We start from the raw sequence: 19,415 nt of genomic DNA on the forward strand, positions 1-19,415 counted from the left end.
AATTGTGAGTCACCCACCATGAGTGGTGAGAAAAATGGCAGGAATGAGATATTCTGACTTCAAAGCCGATCCCTTTCCACTACTTTATGATACCTTACTTACAGGTACCTTTTGAACAGCTCTAGCTACATATCATGTATCCTGACTTGGAGAGGGAGACAAAAGATTGAGGGAATAGAGGAATTAGAATAAAGCCTACTTAGACCAACATTGTCAACCCCAAATGGGACCTCAAAGACATGATCAAAAATGAATGAAAAACAACAAGAGATTAGAGCTATGATTTCATCAGTATTGGAAATCTATAAGGAGAAATTTCAACTATCAACATATATATCCAGGGAAGCATGAATTAGGGGGAAGAGCTGGGGAACCCAGACTTACAATTTGCTGTTGAATGCTGCAAATCCTTCTCTCAAAAGTGTATTCAGGGGCAGCTAGGTGGTGCAGTGGACAGGGTACCAGCCTTGAACTCAGGAGGACCTGAGTTCAAATCTGGCCTCACACACTTAACACGTCTTAGCTGTGTAACCCCGGACAAGTCACTTAAGCCCAATTGCCTCAGCAAAAGATAAGAATAAAAAAAAATAAGCGTGTCCATATCCTATCCATTCTCTGAGCTCCTTAAGAAATTTTCATTTATAGCCTTTTAATCCCCAGCACCTGGTATAAAGTTTAGCATATGTAGGTAGATGAGGGAAAGAGGAGATCTGGGTGGGGAGGTATCTGGGCAAAGGATTTCTTTCAATGTAAAAATCTCCCATTGTGTAAACTCTTTACTATGTAGATTGGCAATTTATCTATAATTTCCAGTTTTAGTGAGCTGCCTAAGGCACTGAGAGATTAAAGGGGTTGCCCCTGGTAACCCAGTTAGGAAGTATCAGAACCTGAAGCCAGGTCTCCTGATTTCAAATACAGCCCTCTATCCACTATCCCATGCCGAGGAACACCTTGTCTTACACACAAGTAGGCAGCACAATGATTGTTTGTTGAAATGAATTCAATTTATCTTTTCCAGCTTTTTCCACAAAGTCTTTCCTGATGTTTGTAGCCCACACTGATTTTTTTTTTCTTTTCTAACTTTCTTTGTACTTCTTACCCATGTTGCCAGGTTAGCAAATTATATGCCATCCTTTGCACCAACTGGTAACATATAATTTAGCACTTTACTTCATCAGCATATATAATACTGCCTTGCTTATTGCTTAATATGTGTTTCCTGCTTTTCCAACTATGGGGTAAGGTCAATGTGGACAGAGATCACATCTCACATTTCACTGGTATTCCAAAGCTCCTATTTAAGTATTAGATAAATAGTGAGAATTCAAAAGACTGTCACTGATGGCTTGACTGAAGATCTCCATGAGGACAACTTCCCCTAAAGTGATAGTATTAAGGAGAGGGCTTTCTGGCCATTGATGTTGAGTCTGATGATGGGACAGCATCCCGGCAGAATGAATATGGGGCAAGGGAATGATCCTCAGCTTCGTAACCTCCAGAACAATTTTATCATCCCACCCAGACATGATCAAGTTCAGAGGAGTGAATCATGGTAGTCACATTCTTCAGAAGATTGTCAAACAAAAGGCCAACTTTCTAATTTGCAATGAAAAATAGAACTGCAGACTTCTCTGGAACATTGATACTGGCTGGCTGGAACAGCACATTCTCTTCCCAGTAAGAAAGCTTGCTTTATTAATTAATAATACAAAGTTGATTAATGAGCCCAGTCAGAATAAATGGAAAATATAATCTTAAAGGGAACCTGCTCTACATCTATAGCAGTTTGATAACTCTACCCTTCTCATTTTTAAATTTTTATTTATATCTTTTGTTTTGACATGATCTTCATTTCCAAATAAAGAATGCTCCCCCCTTTTGCAAGGATCCATCTTTTGAAACTGTTGTTGTTCAGTAGTTTTCAATCATGTGTAATTTTTCATGACTTCATTTGGGGAATTCTTGGCAAAGTACTGGAGCGGTTGGCTATTTCCTTCTCTGGCTCATTTTAGATGGGCAAATTGAGGCAAGCAGGGTTGAGTGACTTCTGCAATATCACACAGCTAGTGTCTAAGGCCAGGTTTGAACTCAGGTAGATGAGTCCTCCCAACTCCAGGCTAAGCATTCTATACACTATATAACTGCCAATCTCTTGTAATATTTTGTTGTTGTTTTTCAGTCACTTCAGTCTTGCCCAACCCTTTGTGACCCGTTTGGGGTTATCTTGGCAAAGACACTGGACTGGTTTGCCATTTCCTTCTCCAGTTCACTTTACAGATAAGGCAATTGAGGCAAACAGAATTAAGTGACTTGCCCAGCTAGTCAGTGTCTGAGGCCAGATTTGTAACTCAGCAAGATCAGTGGTCCTGACTCTAGGCCCAGCACTCTATCCACTACACCATCTAGCGACCCCTTGCCAGTTAACCCTTCTGTTTGTGCCTTGGAACCCATCCCCTTTTACGCCTCCATAAATTTGCCTCATTAATCATTCCCTCCCCTCAATTTCATCTTCAATCTCTCCCTCTCTTCTGGCTCATTCCCTACTGAATGCGACTGTGTTCAAGTTTCTCATCCTTAAGCAGGGGTGTTATGAGACTCAAAGGCGATCATAAAAAAAAGCACATTGCAAATCTTAAAACTATATTTATGCCAGTTATTATTATTATTATCAGCCATTTGTCTGATGATGACTTCATCTCCTGAGCCTTCCATTACACTCCTGCTGAGCTCAATGTTTATAAAGCAATACAGGGGTATTCTGGCAAATGTTTAATCACCTGAATGGGATGGGAGCGAGAGTAGAAGAAGAAATGCATTAAACTTAAAAGTTTAATCTGCATTATTAACACTTTATCAAATCTAGTCAAACAACAATACAATAAATCAAGTCTGGATCTGTAGCAATTGCCAATTTATGAGGAATAAATGCTCGTACTCAAAATTTAACGAGGACTCCAAAAGCTAGTTAGGGCTGGGCCCACATATCCTTCTAACTTTCACTTGATCTTGCCATCCCCATTCTTCCTCCGGTTATCAACTTGTATCTCTTCCTTGTATCTTTTGTTTCATATCCAAACTTCAAGAAACAGTCACAAAAAACCACCTCCTCCTTTTTCCCACTGACTCATTTCTGAATCCTTTATACACTGTTCAGAGGTCATTTCTTGGTTGTCTTCCTCCTTGACTGCTTTGCAGCTTCTAAGATATGTCTGTTCTCCTTGTAATCACCTTCTCCTTTGGTGTCATGGTTTTATTTCATTCCTTTCTATCAATCACTTTTTATTCTCCTTGGCTGGATCATTACCTATCACCCCTCCCCCACCTTAAACAGATGGTGGCCCCTAAGGCTCTATCCTAAGTCAATCACCTTCATTTCTATGTGCCTTCTCTACTGGTCATCTCACCAGCTCTCCTGGATTCAATTATTAATTCTATGCAGAACGATCTCCGAATTTACATCACCAGTTTTCATTTCTCACAAGGGCTCCTGTTTATTTTATCACCAATCTCCTGGCCAGGCATCTTTATTTGCTGCTGGCATTTCCAACTCAATTTATTCCAAGAGCTTTTAATCTTCTCTTCAAAACTTTTGTACAAAACTTTGTTATTTCTAATGAGAATATCATCATCCACATATGAATATGCAGATTCATATTTTCAACATTATCCTAGATGTTCCCTTTCCCTCACTCTATCTCATCCAAACAATTGTCAGATGATGTTAAATCTCCTATTACAATGTCTTATTTATATCCTCTTCTCTTGACTCCATCACCATTCAGAGTATTTGTTGGCTCACTGATATCTTCCCATTTCATGCTGAATTTAATTACCATCAGTCTCATAGGGTGATGATTACCAACTCTGTTCCCAGATTCTAAGTGTAGATTCTGTTTAAGTCTCGTGGCCTTCTTACAACTCTGACTTAGGGGATCTATCTAGATCAATAACCTCCTCAACTTTCCTCTAAGTTCAACTGACAATTAATTCCAAAAGAAGATCTTCACCCATCAAAACAGCATTTCAGAATATTTACATTGTAGATAACCCCCTAACTGTTGTTTCTAGAAGCCACAGTTAGAATTTCCTAAGTAATGTTGACTTAAATCATTGCTCCAGGTTATGTCATGCTCTCTGAAACCAATCTTGCATCATCCAAAGCTCATTCACTGAGGAAAAGGATCATGGCAATTGCAAAAGTTGCATTTTACCCTATTAAAAAAATGACCATTGGACATTCTTCAACACGGGGAAGATTTATAATATGAAGTCTACTCAGAAATTTCTAAAATATTTCTGGTAAGGATGTGTCCCAATACTGGGCCAGAAGTCCCAGAATCTCAGAGCTAGAAAAGATTTCAGGGATCATCTGGTTCAATCCTAACCTCAACAAGAATCCTTTCTATGACACCAGTGGTTCTCCAGCCTCTGCCTGAAAATCTCCTCTGGCGGGGAACCTACTTCATCTTTCAGCAGCCCATTTTGCTTTAATTGGGAGGTGACTTTCCCTTACATGGAATTTAAATTTAACTCCATCACACTATGCCCCTAGTTCTGCTACCAGACAAACTGAATGTGGTACCACTTCCACATGTTGTTATTGTTGTTGTTACTATTCTTGCCTGATTCTTTGTGATCCCATTTGGGATTTTCTTGGCAAAGATATGGGAGTGGTTTGCCTTCCCTTTACAGATCAAGAAACTAAGGCAAATGGGGTAAGTGATTTGCCCAGGGTCACAAGGCTAGAAAGTGTCTGAGATCAGAGCTTTCTGCACTACCCAAATGACCAGCAATAGTCCTTCAAAAACTTAAGATGTTTATATTCCTCCTCCTAAGTGTTCTTTTCTCAAGCTAAATATCCTCACTTCCTTTAGGCCTCTCAGAAATGTCTGGCAAATAGGTGACAAGATGGAGAGAGCCTAAGATTTTGGACCCGATTTCAAATTCTGACTCAGATACTTACTAGATGTGTGAACCTGAGTAAAACATGGCATCCCTGTTTCAGCATATGTAAGGCTCTTTGCAAATCTTAGAGAGTTATATAAATACTAACTAGCTATTTCTCTGTCTCGATATACTTCTTTTAGGTACATTACAGCTTTTCTGAGAAACCAAACGGCTCAGGCTGAAGAGATCGGATTTGGAGTCGGTAGAAATCTAGGTCTCAATTCCACTTCTGGAACTCACTAGCTATGTGCCCATCGTTAATTAGTTAATTAGTTAACTTTTCAGACACTGTTTCATCCATAAAAGGGAGATAACAACACTTGAACTTCCCAGCTATTAGGGTTGTGATGAGGAAGGGGCTTTGCCAGTCTTCAAGTACTATATGTAAATTTACAAAAATGGTAAAAGAGACAGCTCGATGGCTCAGTGCAGAGTGCTGAATGTCGTGTCAGGAAGCCCCAAGTGAGAATCCTGCTCCAGATATTAACTAGCTGAACGAACTCCACATAAGCCAATTAACCTTTTCGTGTCTCAGTTTCCTCATCTGTAAAATGAGGGCAGGAGTGATAATAAGATGATTATTATTACTCCCAGGGTTGTTGTAAGAATCAAATGAGATAACACACATAAGGTGGTTTTCAAACCTTAAAGTACTGCACAAACACTAGCTACTATTATTACTGTCTACATCCTTCCTTAATATACAATTGCCAGAACTGAACACAATATTTCAGTCTGACTCCACTGAGTACAGCAGCTCTGGGTAGTTCTGATGCTGTGGTTATTTTAATGCCCTAAAATGACCTTTGCTTTTCTGCATGAATGTCACACTGTTGTTGACACTTATTGATCCTGCAGTCTCCTAAGAGCCCCAAGAAGTTGTTGTCTAACCCCAAATCTCTTTTCCACATTTTCTAATGCAAACCTAGTCAAACAGTTATCCATCTGAAAAATGGGAGGAGGGGGGGAAAGGCACAGCTAATAAGTAAACTCTTTCAAAGTTTTTAAATGAAAGTACTGAGTTCAGTTGTATCTGGCTACATGACCCTGGCAGAAGACAGTTCTGGCAAAGGCATCTGTGCTTCCCACATCATTCTCACCAAATATCCAACTTCAGTCTGGAAAGGAGACTGTCGACAAATACTATACCCATTCAACCTTTGGTTTCCATACTAAAACTTCTTTCAAAATCTTAAGCAAATGTCAACTTTGCAAAGCACACTGCCACCTAAGAGTTACATATTTCTTGTGATTTAATAATCTGAAAGGTATCTGATATAGTCATGGAGACAGGTAAGTAAATCATATTACCATTGTACTCAGAAAGAAGTCTGCGTCCATTTGCACAATACATATTTTCTCCACCTCCTTTTGCCCTTTGGGGCTTACTGAGAATTAATAAAATAGACACACTATTGAGACTGTAACAACATTAGTCAAATATACCATCCTCTAGACAGGTATCAATTTAATCAGCATCTATTTATTATCCTAACTTCTACCAATTGGGTGATATTCATTAGTAAATCAATCGAGCAGTAGTAAATTATTGTGCTAAAAGAGTATATTGTCTTATATACTCACAAAAAGCTTTTAACACATCAAAAAGTGACTAAAAATAAATTTTAGTAACAAAGGGTAAAGACAGAACTTGTCACTTTTCCAAGATCAACCCTCTTCTGATTTAGAAGTAAGGACTCCCAAGGTTACGTAGTCCAATCTCTATCCAAATCATCATTCCCCATCTATAGTATCATTCATCTTGTCATCCTGTCGAATCTAAGAATCTCTAGTAATGAGGAGCTTTTTAACGCTGTTTAATTTTTGAGGAGTTCTAATTGCTAGGAAGTTTTCCCTTTAGTACACTAAAGTCTGCCTCCTTGGAATTTCCAAGCCATTCCAATTTATTCTAATTCTGCCCTCCTCTACCAAGCAGAAGGCTTTCAAACATTAGAAGACTATGATTACATATTACCTAAATCCCCTCTTCTCCAAGTCAAGGCAACTCCTCAAACTGTTCTATTTATGGCAAGGCTTCTAGTATCACACTGTCCCACTCCTGCTTTTCCAGAAGAGGGGGCTCTGAGTGGGCCAGAGTACTAGAAAACTGTAACCTTCCTTCCTCTGGACAAATATATTTTTATCAAAGCACCTTCAGACCGCATTAACTTTTTTTGGCTGATACATTATACTGATGACTCCTACGGAACATACAGTCTACTAAAAATTCTAGGTTGGGTTGGTTGGGTTTTCTTTGTTTTTTTGTTTTTTCACATGAGCCATTCTCATGAGAACTAACTTATCTTGTGAATTTTTGAAAATCTAAATGCAATACTTTACATTTGTCCCAGTTCAGTTTTATCCCTTTCACTTACACCCACTATTCTAGGCTCTTGAGATCTTTCTGTATGCCAGTTGGGTAATCCAGCACATTAGCTATCCCTCTCAGCTCCTTATTATTAATATGATTATGCAATTTAAAATCCATCCAAAGCATAAAAATGTTGAGCAGAACAGAAATGGGGAGCAAACAAAAAAGTGTGCTGCTAAAAACCTCTATGTTGACATAACCCTGTTTTCCTCAGTCTCCTCATTTGTAAAATGAGCTGGAGTAGGAAATGGCAAACACTTCAGTATTTTCACCAAGAAAACCCCAAATTGGGTCGTGAAGCATCATACACAATTAAAAAATGACCAAATTTCCAAAGCAATTTCCATATATTATTTCACTGGATGATCACAACAACCTTGTGAAATATGCACTACAGATATTCTTACTCCCATTATACAAAGGAAGCCCAGACTCAGAGAATTAAATAATCTGCCAATAAATATCAGAAGTTAGCTTTGGATCCAGATCCTCCTGACTGCAGTTCCAGCATTCTCTCTGATTGTTAAAAATGAGCACATTGTATAAGTAAGTAAAGAGCTCAGATTGAATCCCTGGTAAAGTCCTGGAATTTATTGTGAAAGAGATTGTTAGTGAATATCTAACAAAGGAAACTCTGATCATAAAGAGAGAGCAAGAATAGGTCATGCAAACTCATTACCCATTTTGATAGGGTTACTGAGCTAGTATATTAGGGAAATATAGTAGATAAAGTTTACCAGAATTTACAATAAACAATTAGCAAAGTCTCTCTTGCCATTTTGTGGAAAGTGGGGCAGGAGTCAGGAAGATTTGGATTTTAAAATCCTTTCTAAGTCCATATGATCAACCTTTCTGCATCCCAGTAAATAGTCTCTGAATCTAAATATTACAGAACAGAAGCCAATCTGCATCATTAGGGAAAATGTATTTATCAGAAGTTCTATAAAACAATGCAAGAATGGATCTTCTTTAAAAAAAAAAAATCTGGGTATTTAATTGGTTGATGCAATTAACAATCAGATGATGCATGCTTCCCATTTCTTAGAGGTGATGGACTAAATAGATGAATAATGAAACATTTATTTCCAAACATTCAATTTCCTAGACAATTACAACACAAATCTGTTTTAATTATACTTTTCAGAAAAGTCAAGAAAGGGCTTTTATTTGAGCAGGGGTAAAGAGAATTGTGGAAGAAAATAAGGGAGAAGTGATAGTGATGCAAAAAAAAAAAAAAAAAAAAAGGAAACATCAATGAAAAAATTACCCAGAGGAGACCAGAAAGCAAAGGGAATGTATAAAAACAGAGAAATGTTGGTACTATCACATTAAATTTAATGTATATTCAGAGGAATAAGCCATAGGTACTGATGTCACAGTTTCTGTACATTTCCTACTCTTTCTTTATACATGGAAATGCTCATAATAGTTGATGCTTTTCCACTTCATAATTAAAAAAAAATTTAAATAACAAGACTCAAATCCTATTTTTCTATAAAGACCATCCCAAACCATCCCAGGCTAAAATAACTTCCCTTCCTTCTGAATTTCTATTATAATTATTTGGACTATTCATTTGGCAATTAAGGTGAATTTTTTAAATTATCTGCTTATTTTTATTTGTTAATGTCTTCTCTCCTCAAGTAAAAGAGAAGTTCCTAAGAGAGTTTTGTATATCCAAAGGTCCTTGGAATTGCTGGTATCTTAAACACAGTGGGTTCTCCCTACTTTAGTGAGTCAAAGAATTAATAGTATGTGGCCATAAAGATCTTCCCTCTCATTTTCCTTTTTTTTTCTTATTAAGATTATGTAGTAAGCTTGCACTTACATCAGGGAAATGAAAGAATAATGCAAAGTATAACTACTTTATCCTGATAAATCATATTCCAAGATATGTTGTTGTTCAGTCATTTTTTAATCATATTCAACTCTTTGTGAATCAAATTGAGATTTTCTTGGCAAAGATATTGGAATAATTTGCCACTTCCTTCTCCAATTCATTTTGCAGCTGTGGAAACGGAGGCAAACAGGGTTAAATAATTTGCCCAGTATAATACCATTAATAAGTGTTTAAGGCCTGATTTGAACTCAGAAAGATGAATCTTTCTGACTCCAAGCCTAGCACTCTTATCCACTGGACCACCTAGCTGCCCTGTTCAAAGATATGATATAGCCAAATGGATCCTGAGACAAATTAATGGCACAGGAACATGGTTATTTAATGGACCTAATGTGTGTTTATTTTATCTTCTTTGAAAGGTCTGAAGGGTGTCCTACATTAGCATTCTCCATTGATATCAAGTACCAATGTCTGTAGGTCACCAGAAAGAAAAGAAAGTGACATAGATTTGGGGTTGGGGTTTTATTGAAGGGGAAAGAAGATTCTTTGGGGTGGAAATTGAATTATTTTTGCTTTTAATATTATCTCTTATAACATAGAATACAACCATAATTTAGCAAAATTGATGCAGATTTAATTGTTCAGAGCTGTTATTCCATACTTATCAGTAATATCGCCAAATCTCCCTTCCCCAGCTTGACTTAGGGTTTTCTAGTATTTTATCTGATAAAGAAGCAAGATGTTATGTTCTTGACTTGCTTCTGGACCATCTTCAGAATCTCTGGGTATTTTAACTAATTAAAGGAGCTAAAGAGGAAGGAAGAACCGTTTCCCTGGCCTGTGGCTAACCTTGCAAGTTTATCATATATTTCACAAACATAAAATCCCTCACCTACATGATATTGCAGGTGGCTATTATCTTAACTATATTAATATTGGAAGCATGAATTGTGGAGTTTGCAAAAGATAGAGACAGAGACAGAGACAGGGAGACAGAGACAGAGAGAAACAAAGAGACAGAGAGAGATAGAAATAGAGACAGAGGAAGGAAAAGGGACACAGACAGAGGGAGAAAAGAAAGAATTACTTCCTTTTTTATTTGTGATGAGATTACAAGTGCATTATTTGTTAAACACTCCCAATGGACCTGGACATATTCATTCAGCTCCTTTCAAAGAGGTACCTTCTGGGGGAGTTCATGATTCCTTCCCAGTAAGATATGTGTCCCCCAACAAGAGATCCAGTGTCTATATTCAGCTCTAAGAGAGGTATACCAGTACTACAAAAGTATACTCCCAATAATGTCATCAGATAAACTCAAACATGAGTTTCCCAGACCATTCCTGCCAGAGATAACACACAAATGATACATGTTACTAAGCATTTAATCAGAAAACTAAAGTGTAACATATATAACTACATACTAACACAAACATTGCTATCTTTACCTAAAATTTCCTATAGGAGGTATTGTTCATGCAATCATAATTGACCAGACCTTAGGGTTGACGCAACAATCATTCATCTGGAATACAATTTGTCCCTTCCCACTCACTCCCATACATTACTTAATAAACTCATCTTCAATGAACAATATCTATACACATTAGTCCCCAAACCGGATGTCCATGTTCAATCTTCCCCTTACTTACTGCCAATTTCTACTTATTTAACCTGCCAATCCCTCAAGTAAGAAACATTCAAAATTGAACTCATTCTCTTACCCCATCCCCAAGTCAACTTTCTTCCAAATTCCTCCATTTTTATTAATGATTTATCACCATTATACCAATCATTCAGAATTAAAACCTCAGTCATCACTGATTCTTCCCTTTCCCTCATTTCCTATAACCAATCTGTCTCCCAATCCTGTCAATTTCACCTCTACAATATCTGTTAAATCATTACCCTTTGTACATTCTACATTCCAATTTCATTCAATAAATATGTATTAAGCACCTACTATATGCATTACACAGAGGATACAAAGACACAAATGTCATAGTTTTTCTTTTAGGGTTTACATTTTACTGACCTAATTGCAATACCAATTATTCTTTAATTTCAACCTGCCATATTTCATATAGCCCATGCCCAATGATCATATTATTCACTCCTTCTCGTCAGTTTTGTTAAAATCCTTCTTTTCCTTAAATGTACTTTAATCAGTTGCTACCTTCTTCAGTTTCCCTGATCACCCACTGAAGAGTTTTATTTTCCTTCTCAATTTTTTTAGAGATTTTTCCCCCTGAAGCAATTAGGGCTAAGTGACTTGCCCAGGGTCACACAGCTAGGTTAAGTATCTGAGATCAGATTTAAACTCAGGTCCTCTTTATTTCAGGACTGGTGCTCTATCTGCTATCCACTGCACCACCTAACTGCCCCTTTTTAGATATTTTAAATAAATTCTCCATTGCCTTGCCTGGCACATAGTAGACATTTAATATTTATTGACTGAGTAACTGATAGTTTATCTTGTATTATAATAGCTAGGTCTTGTCTAGTAATGAATTTCATGAATTTGCCCTGCCTATTTCCAATGGTTTAGAATCAATTGTCAGATTTTACATAGAATTATAATTTCAAATTGTGCAAATTTAAATAAACACAATCATTTCATAGAATTCATTATTCTCATTACTAGAATTTAGCTGTATATTATTTACTTGTACACATTATATTTTCCCTAGCAGAACAAAAGTTCTTTGTAGGCAAGGATATATCATTTTAAATCTCTTTATCTCCCAATGTTTGGTAAAATATTATTGTTATTGTTTATTCATTTAAATTATATCTGATTCTTCTGATATTTCATCAGGATTACCCTCAAAATAGCTTTGTCTCAACCATAAGTTAGCACCTAGTAGACATGTTAGGTGCCTAGTAAATGCTGAGTTTGAACTGTGAAATGAAGAAACAATTCAGAAAGCCACACTCTCAGAATACATGGTCATACACAGCCTATTGTGCCTTGCATAGTCAGCCTTCTTTATTTATTTAAGGCTTCTTGATACTTCTCTAACAGTTCTGATACAGAAAGAGACAAATGTTATAACCTATTCTCTTTCTTCTTTTCTCATCCCGTTTTCCAATTTTCTTCTCCCCATTCTCTCCCCATTCTTCATTTCTTTAGCTCATCTACCTTGCAAGTCAAGATGCGAATTTTAGTAGCTTACCTCCTCACAATCATGTTTTTTCCCACGTATGCCATAGTTTTCTAATTGGGAATGCATTGGTCAGAGAAGTGACATGGAGGAAATGGATAGCTAGCCAATGCCAACTTTTACTACAAGGATCAATTCCAAGAAGTAGATCTATTTCTGTTGTGGACATGTTGGTGTATGAAACTTTATTTACCTAAAAGAAGAAAAAAAAAGGAGAGAAAAAGAAAAAGGTGGTTGAGATTCATTTTTTTTAATTCTTAATTTGTTTTGTTGATGTGTTTTCTTTGTTATATTACAAATATTTAAAGATTACTACCCCTTCTTGACAAGTCTTTTGTAACAAATTAAAACAGTTAAGTTGAAATAATAAAACAATGACTTTATTTGAAAATATATGCAATATTTCACATTTATAGTACCTCATATCTTTCCATTAGAAAAATGAACAGAAATACATTTTTTTTCCATATCAGTCAAGAAAAGAGAAGACAGGAGAGGAGAGAGAAGAAGGGAAAAGAGGGGAGAGGAGGGAAAAATTTACATAGCCAAGTAAAACAAATTCCCATAATGGCTATCTGCAAAAATCCAGGACCAGATGGAGCCATAAGTGAATTCTATCAAACATTCTAAAAATAATTAGCTCCATCAATTCATAAATTGCTTGGAAAAATACCAAAAGAAGAGACACTACCAATTCCTTCTCTGACATGGTTAGAAGCTTAAAACAAACTAGAGAGACACAAAATAGAAAAAAGAAAACCATAAACCAAGATCTCTAAAGGACATGAATGCAAAAATTTTAAATGAAATATTAGCAAAGAGGCCAAAACAACATATTACAAAGATTTTACAATATGAACAGATTAGATTTGTACCAGAAAGGCAGGGTTCACTTAATATTAGGAAAGTTTCCAACTTAATTAATCTTATCAATAATAAAAATGAACAAAAAACATATAATTACATACAAAGATATATAGAAAGAGCTTTTGACAAAATGTAACCCTCATTTCTATTAGAAATACCAGAAAGCAGAGAGATAAATAGTCTTCTCCTTACAATGATAAATAGCATACAGTATATATCTAAAACTAAGAACACTAGAGATAAATTATAATTTTGATAAATTCTGGGGAGGAAACAAAGATGTACTTTGCCACTACTTCTATTTGACGAAGGACTAAAAACGTTGGCTGTAACAATAAGAAAAATAAAATGGAGCAACTATATGTAAAGAAAAATGATAGTATACTTAAGGAATTTCAAAGAGGCAGTGAAAAATTAATTAAAACAATAATTTCAGCAAACTTGGAGGTTACAAAACAAATTCACACAAATCATTAGTCTTTCTATATAATGCCAATAAAATCCATTGGGAAGAAATACAGAAATTCCACTTGAAATGACTTCAGAATGTATAAAATATTTGGCAATCCACCTTTTAAAAAATACACAATTAGTATAAAAGTATGACTACAAACAATTTTTTACAGAAATAAAGACAGACCTAAATAATTGGAAAATATATTAATTGCTCATGGGTTGAATAAACCAATATAGTAAAAATGAAGACATTATATAAGTTAATTTAGTTATTCAATGCCACACAAACTACCAAAAATTATTTTATAGATTAGGAAAAAATAGTAACAAAATCTAAATGATTGGAAAAAAGTCAAGAATCTTAGGAGCATTAATAATAAGAAGAAATAATAATGAAACGGGCCTAGCAATGCCAGATCTCAAAATGTACTCTAAAGCACTAGTTACTGAAATAATTTTGTACTGGCTGAAAGATATGTATATTGATTAAACAGTCAAATAGATTACATATATAAAATATAGAAGCAAATATGTCTAATATATGATAAACACAGAGATCACAGCCACTGGAATAAGGATTCATTATTTGACAAAAACTACTAGGAAAAATTGGACAAAATGGAGGATATATTGATGTGATAAATTTAGTTCACACTTTATTCAAAGATAAGGTTCATATGCCTAAAGGGCTACCAAACTGTGCATACCCTTTGATCCAGCAGTGTTACTATTGGGCTTATATCCCAAAGAAATCATAAAGGAGGGAAAGGGACCCACATGTGAAAAAAATGTTTGTGGCAGCCCTTTTTGTGGTGGCAAGAAACTGGAAACTGAGTGGATGCCCATCAGTTGGGAAATGGCTGAATAATTTATGGTATATGAATGTTATGGAATATTATTGTTCTGTAAGAAATGATCAGCAGAAAAAAATAAAAATAAATAAAATTTTAAAATAAGGGCAGCTAGATGGCACAGTGGATAGTACACCAGCCCTGAAGTCAGAAGGACGTGAGTTCAAATCTGGCCTCAGACATTAACACTTCCTGGCTGTGTGACCCTGGGCAAGTCACTCAACCCCAAATGCCTCAGCAAAAAAAAAAAAAAAAAAAAAAAAAAGATAGAAATGATCAGCAGGATAATTTCAGAGAAGTCTGGACTCATATGAACTGATGCTAAGTGAAATGAGCAGAACCAGGAGATCATTACAAACAGCAACAACAAGATTATATGATAATCAGTTCTGATAGATGTGGATCTCTTCAATAATAAGATGATTCGGGCCATGTTCTTGAACATGAACTTGTAATGAAGAGAATCATCTGCATCCAGAGAGAGGACTGTGGGGACAGAGTGTAGGTCATAACACAGTATTTTCCTTCTTTTTGTTATTTGTTTGAATTTTGTTTTCTTTCTCAATTTTTTTTTGATTTTATTTTTTTTATGCAGCATGATATTTGTGGAAATATATATAGAGGAATTGCACATGTTTAGCATATATAGATTACTTGCTGTCTAGGGAAAGGGGTAGGGATAAGGGAAGAAAAAATTGGAACACAAGGTTTTGCAAGAGTGATTGTTGAAAATTATCCATGAAAAATATTCTTTGAAAATAAAAAGCTTTAATTTAAAAAAAAAAAAAAAAAAGACAAGGTCCAAATGGCTATGCAACCTAAATTTAACACATTAAAGACATGGGGAAAAAATCACTTATTAGATCTTTGGATAGGAGAAAAGTCCACAGCCAAGTAAGGAACAGAAAAGATAAAAGAAGAGAAAATTAATAATTCTAATTGTATAAAATTTAAAAGTTTTTGCACAAACAAATCTAATAAAGTTTATTTAAAAGGAATAATTGGCTGGGTAAATCTTTTCAACCTGTTTCTCTGATAGAAGTCTCACTTTCAAGATATATAAACAACTGAGTCATATTTATAAGATTAAGAATCATCCTCCAAGTGATATGAACAGGCAGTTTAAGGATATGAACAGGCAGCTTTCAAATGAAAAAAACTAGGCTATGTGTAACCAAAGGAAAAAAAATCTCCAAATGCTCACTACTAATTAGAGAAATGCAAATTAAAGCAATTCTTAGATTCCACCTTCACACCTATCAGTGTCAAAGGTGACAAAAAAAGTAAAGTGATAAATGGAGAATGTGTGGAGAAAAAAGATTTATCAATGTACTGTTGGAGGACCTATGAATAGATGCAACCATTCTAGAAAGCAATTTGGAATTATAAACAAAAAAAGTTACTAAACAGTGTGACCAAGTGTGTTCCTGTTAGGGGGCTATACCTACAAAAGATCAAGGGAGGGGAAAAGATCCTTTGTGTATGAAAATATTAATAACACTTCTTTTTGTGGTAGCAAAAAGACAAAGAGACTGTTCAACAATTAAAGAATGACTAAATGAGTTGGGGTATGAGACTTCTGGGGGTAGAACCAAGATGATAGAGTGAATCCAAGAAGGTGCTTGAGCTCTTCCAGTTTCCTTCAAAAACTATATGGTACCAAGCCCCTGAACAAAGTATGACAGAATGAAATCATTCTCTAGTTCAAGATAAACTGGAAAAATTTCAAGGTCAATCTTACTCGGATGAAAAGAGTATTCAGCCCACCTCAAACAGACTCTGGGAAAGCCGGTGAGAGGGTCTTAATCATAGCAGATCAACAATAGAGAACCTCATTTCTGGCTCAGTAAAGGAGGAGAGGGGGGGGGGGGGGGGGGGGGGGGGGGGAGACGGGGGGGGGGGGGGGGGTGAAGGGTGGTGGCAGCTTCCAGTCCAGCTCAGACCGCAATCATCTTTCACGGGAGGTGATGGATCTTCAAAGAAGTACAAAACTTTCAATCATTTCTATTAAAAAAAAAAAAAAAAAAACTCCCAGAACTAAACAAAATATTTAATCTACAAACCCAGGACTCAAGAGAATCATAGGAAGGTAAACATTGAAAAATATATGTTATTTAAAGTCAAACTATTTACCTCTTGAGAATTTGTATCTATTTCTAGTGCAGACAAAGGAAGCACACATGGATGATACTCTTTAAGAATTCTAGAAAATCATTCAAAAACCTATTTGAAACCATTAACAGCTTTAGCAAAGCTGCAGTATATGAAATAAACCCACACTAATCATCAGCATTTCTATGTATTACTGGCAAAGCCCTATCAGCAAGGGATAGAAAAAGAAATTCCATTTAAAATAACTGTAGACAAAATAAAATATTTGGGTCTCTACTTGCCAGGACAAACACAAGAACTATACAAACACAATTACAAAACACTTCTCACACAAATAAAGTCAGAAGTAAACAATTGGAAAAATATTTATTGCTCATGGCTAGACTGAGCTAATATAATAAAAATGTTAATTCTGCCTAAATTGGTTTACTTGTTCAGTGTCATCCCAATCAAACTTCCAATAACTTATTTTACAGAACTAGAAAAAATAATAACAAAATTCATCTGGAAGAACAAAAGGTCAAGAATATCAAGGGAATTAATGGGGGAAAAATACATTTGTTTGTGCAAATATGGGGGGCTTAGTAGTATCAAACCTAAAACTGTATTATAAAGCAGTTGTCATCAAAACCATTTGGTACTAGGTTAAAAAAGAGTGGTGGATCAATGGAGCAGATTAGATACACATGATATAATAATCAAGGCCTATAGTAATCTAGTATTTGATAAATTCCCAAACTCTAACTTCTGGAGTCACTATTTGACAAAAATTTCTGGGAAAACTGGAAAATAACATGTCAGAAACTTGGCATCAATCTATATCTCACACCCCATACCAAAATAAGGTCAAAATGGGTAAATGATTTGGGCATAAAGGATAATACAATAAACAAATTAGGAGAGCAAGGGATAATTTACTTATTAACACCTTTGGAGAAGGGAGGAATTTATGACCAAAGAGGAACTAGAGAACATTATGAGGCAAAATGGACAACTTTGATTACATTAAATTATAAAGGTTTTGCACAAACAAAATCAACAGAAGCAAGGTTAAAAAGGAAGTACAAAGCTGGGAAAAAATCTTTATAACCAATGTTTCTAATACAGGTCTCATTTCTAATACATATAAAGAACTATGCCAAATTTGTAAGAATACAAGCAAGACATTCCCCAATTGGTAAACAGCCAAAGGATATGAACAGACAATTTTCAGATGATAAAATTAGAGCCATCTATAGTCATATAAAAATGCTCTAAATCACTCTTGATTAGAGAAATGAACATTAAAACGACTCTGAGGTATTACCTCACACCTCTCAGATTGGCTAAGATGATAGGGAAAAATAATAAAAAATGTTGGAGAACATATGGAAAAACTGGGACACTAATGCATTGTTGGTGGAATTGTGAAATGATCTAATCATTCTAAATAGCACTCTGGAATTATGCTCAAATAACTATAAAACTGTCCATATCCTTTAACTCAGTAGTGCCAGTACTGGTCTGTATCGTAAGAAAATCATAAAGGAGGGAAAAGGATCCACATGTGCAAATATGTTTATAGCAGCTTTTTCTGTCAATATTTTTAAATGAATATTTTAATGAATTTTAAATATTTTAATATGAATATTTTAAATGAATATTTATTAAATGAACATTGAATTAAATGAATAAAAATATTTTTAATGAATATTTTTATCCCCAAAAGGCAATCAATTCATACCTTTTGATCCATGGCCCATAGAGGGATTGAACCTGTGACTTTGGTGTTATTAGCACCACACTGTAACCAACTGAGTCTAAAAATTAACACCAAAAAGATACAGGTCCTCATCAGCCAGCACCACACTGTCCATACAACAAACCCTTGGATTCAGCAGTATCAAGAAAAGTGACAGAGCTAGAATGTGACTTATAAATCCAATGGTTTGGATTCTCATGTGCCACCTTGCCTCCTTTAAGATGAAAATAGGCTGTCTTTTTCAATACTTGGATTATTCTTTTCTAATTTTATTTTTAGACAGCTAGGTGGCACAGTGAATAGAGCACTGGACTTTGAATCAGAAAGACTAATCTTTGTGAGTTCAAATCTGACCTCAGATACTTACTAGCTATGTGACACTGGACACATTACTTATTTCTGTTTATCTCAGGCCTACATCCCAAAGAGATCATAAAAAAGAAAAAAGGACCTAAGAACCTGTGTTTACAAAAATATTTATAGTAGCTTTTTTTTGTGGTGGCAAAGAATTGGAACCTGAGGGAATATCCCTCAATTGAGGAATGGCTGAATAAATTCTGGTATTTGAATGGAATGATATACTGTTGTGCCATAAGAAATGATGAGCAGATTTCAGAAAATCTCAGAAAGACTTACATGAATTGATGCTGAGTGAGTATAACACTGTATAAAATAACAGGAATATTGTGTGATGATCAAATATGATAGCTTTTCTTAGTCATTCAATGATCTAAGATAATTCCATGAGACTCATGATGGAAAATCCTATCTACATCTAGAGAAATAACTGTAGAATCTAAATACAGATTGAAACATATTACTTTTACTTTTGTTTGTTTGTTTGTTTTGCAGGGTTTTTTTTTCATTTTTACTCCTTTTGTTCTATTTTTCCTTTCACAAGACTAATGTGTAGATATGTAATGTGTTTAACATAATTGCATGTGTATAACATATCAGACTGTTAGACATATTGGGGTGAGGGGAGAAGAAGGAAAAATTGGGAACTAAAAAATCTCATAAAAATGAATATTGAAAACTATTTGTAATCATAATTGGAAAAAAAACC

The 19,415-nt window shown here is 35.3% G+C and overlaps 1 protein-coding gene across 2 annotated transcripts in view; it reads right to left on the minus strand.

Moving 5' to 3' along the window:
* Window positions 1–19,415, minus strand: part of OTUD1 (OTU deubiquitinase 1) — a 153,936-nt gene that overhangs the window by 109,181 nt on the left and 25,340 nt on the right. Inside the window, exon 2 of one of the 2 annotated variants that reach the window (XR_004229789.1) lies at window positions 12,335–12,515. The gene's annotated coding sequence lies outside the window, so the exon portion shown is untranslated. Of the gene's footprint in view, window positions 1–12,333; window positions 12,516–19,415 lie in introns of those variants that run through there. The other variant, XM_031939863.1, reaches the window with a different exon arrangement.

The sequence above is a fragment of the Sarcophilus harrisii genome, chromosome 5 (assembly GCF_902635505.1).
Source record: "Sarcophilus harrisii chromosome 5, mSarHar1.11, whole genome shotgun sequence".
NCBI classification, from domain to species: Eukaryota; Metazoa; Chordata; class Mammalia; order Dasyuromorphia; family Dasyuridae; genus Sarcophilus; species Sarcophilus harrisii.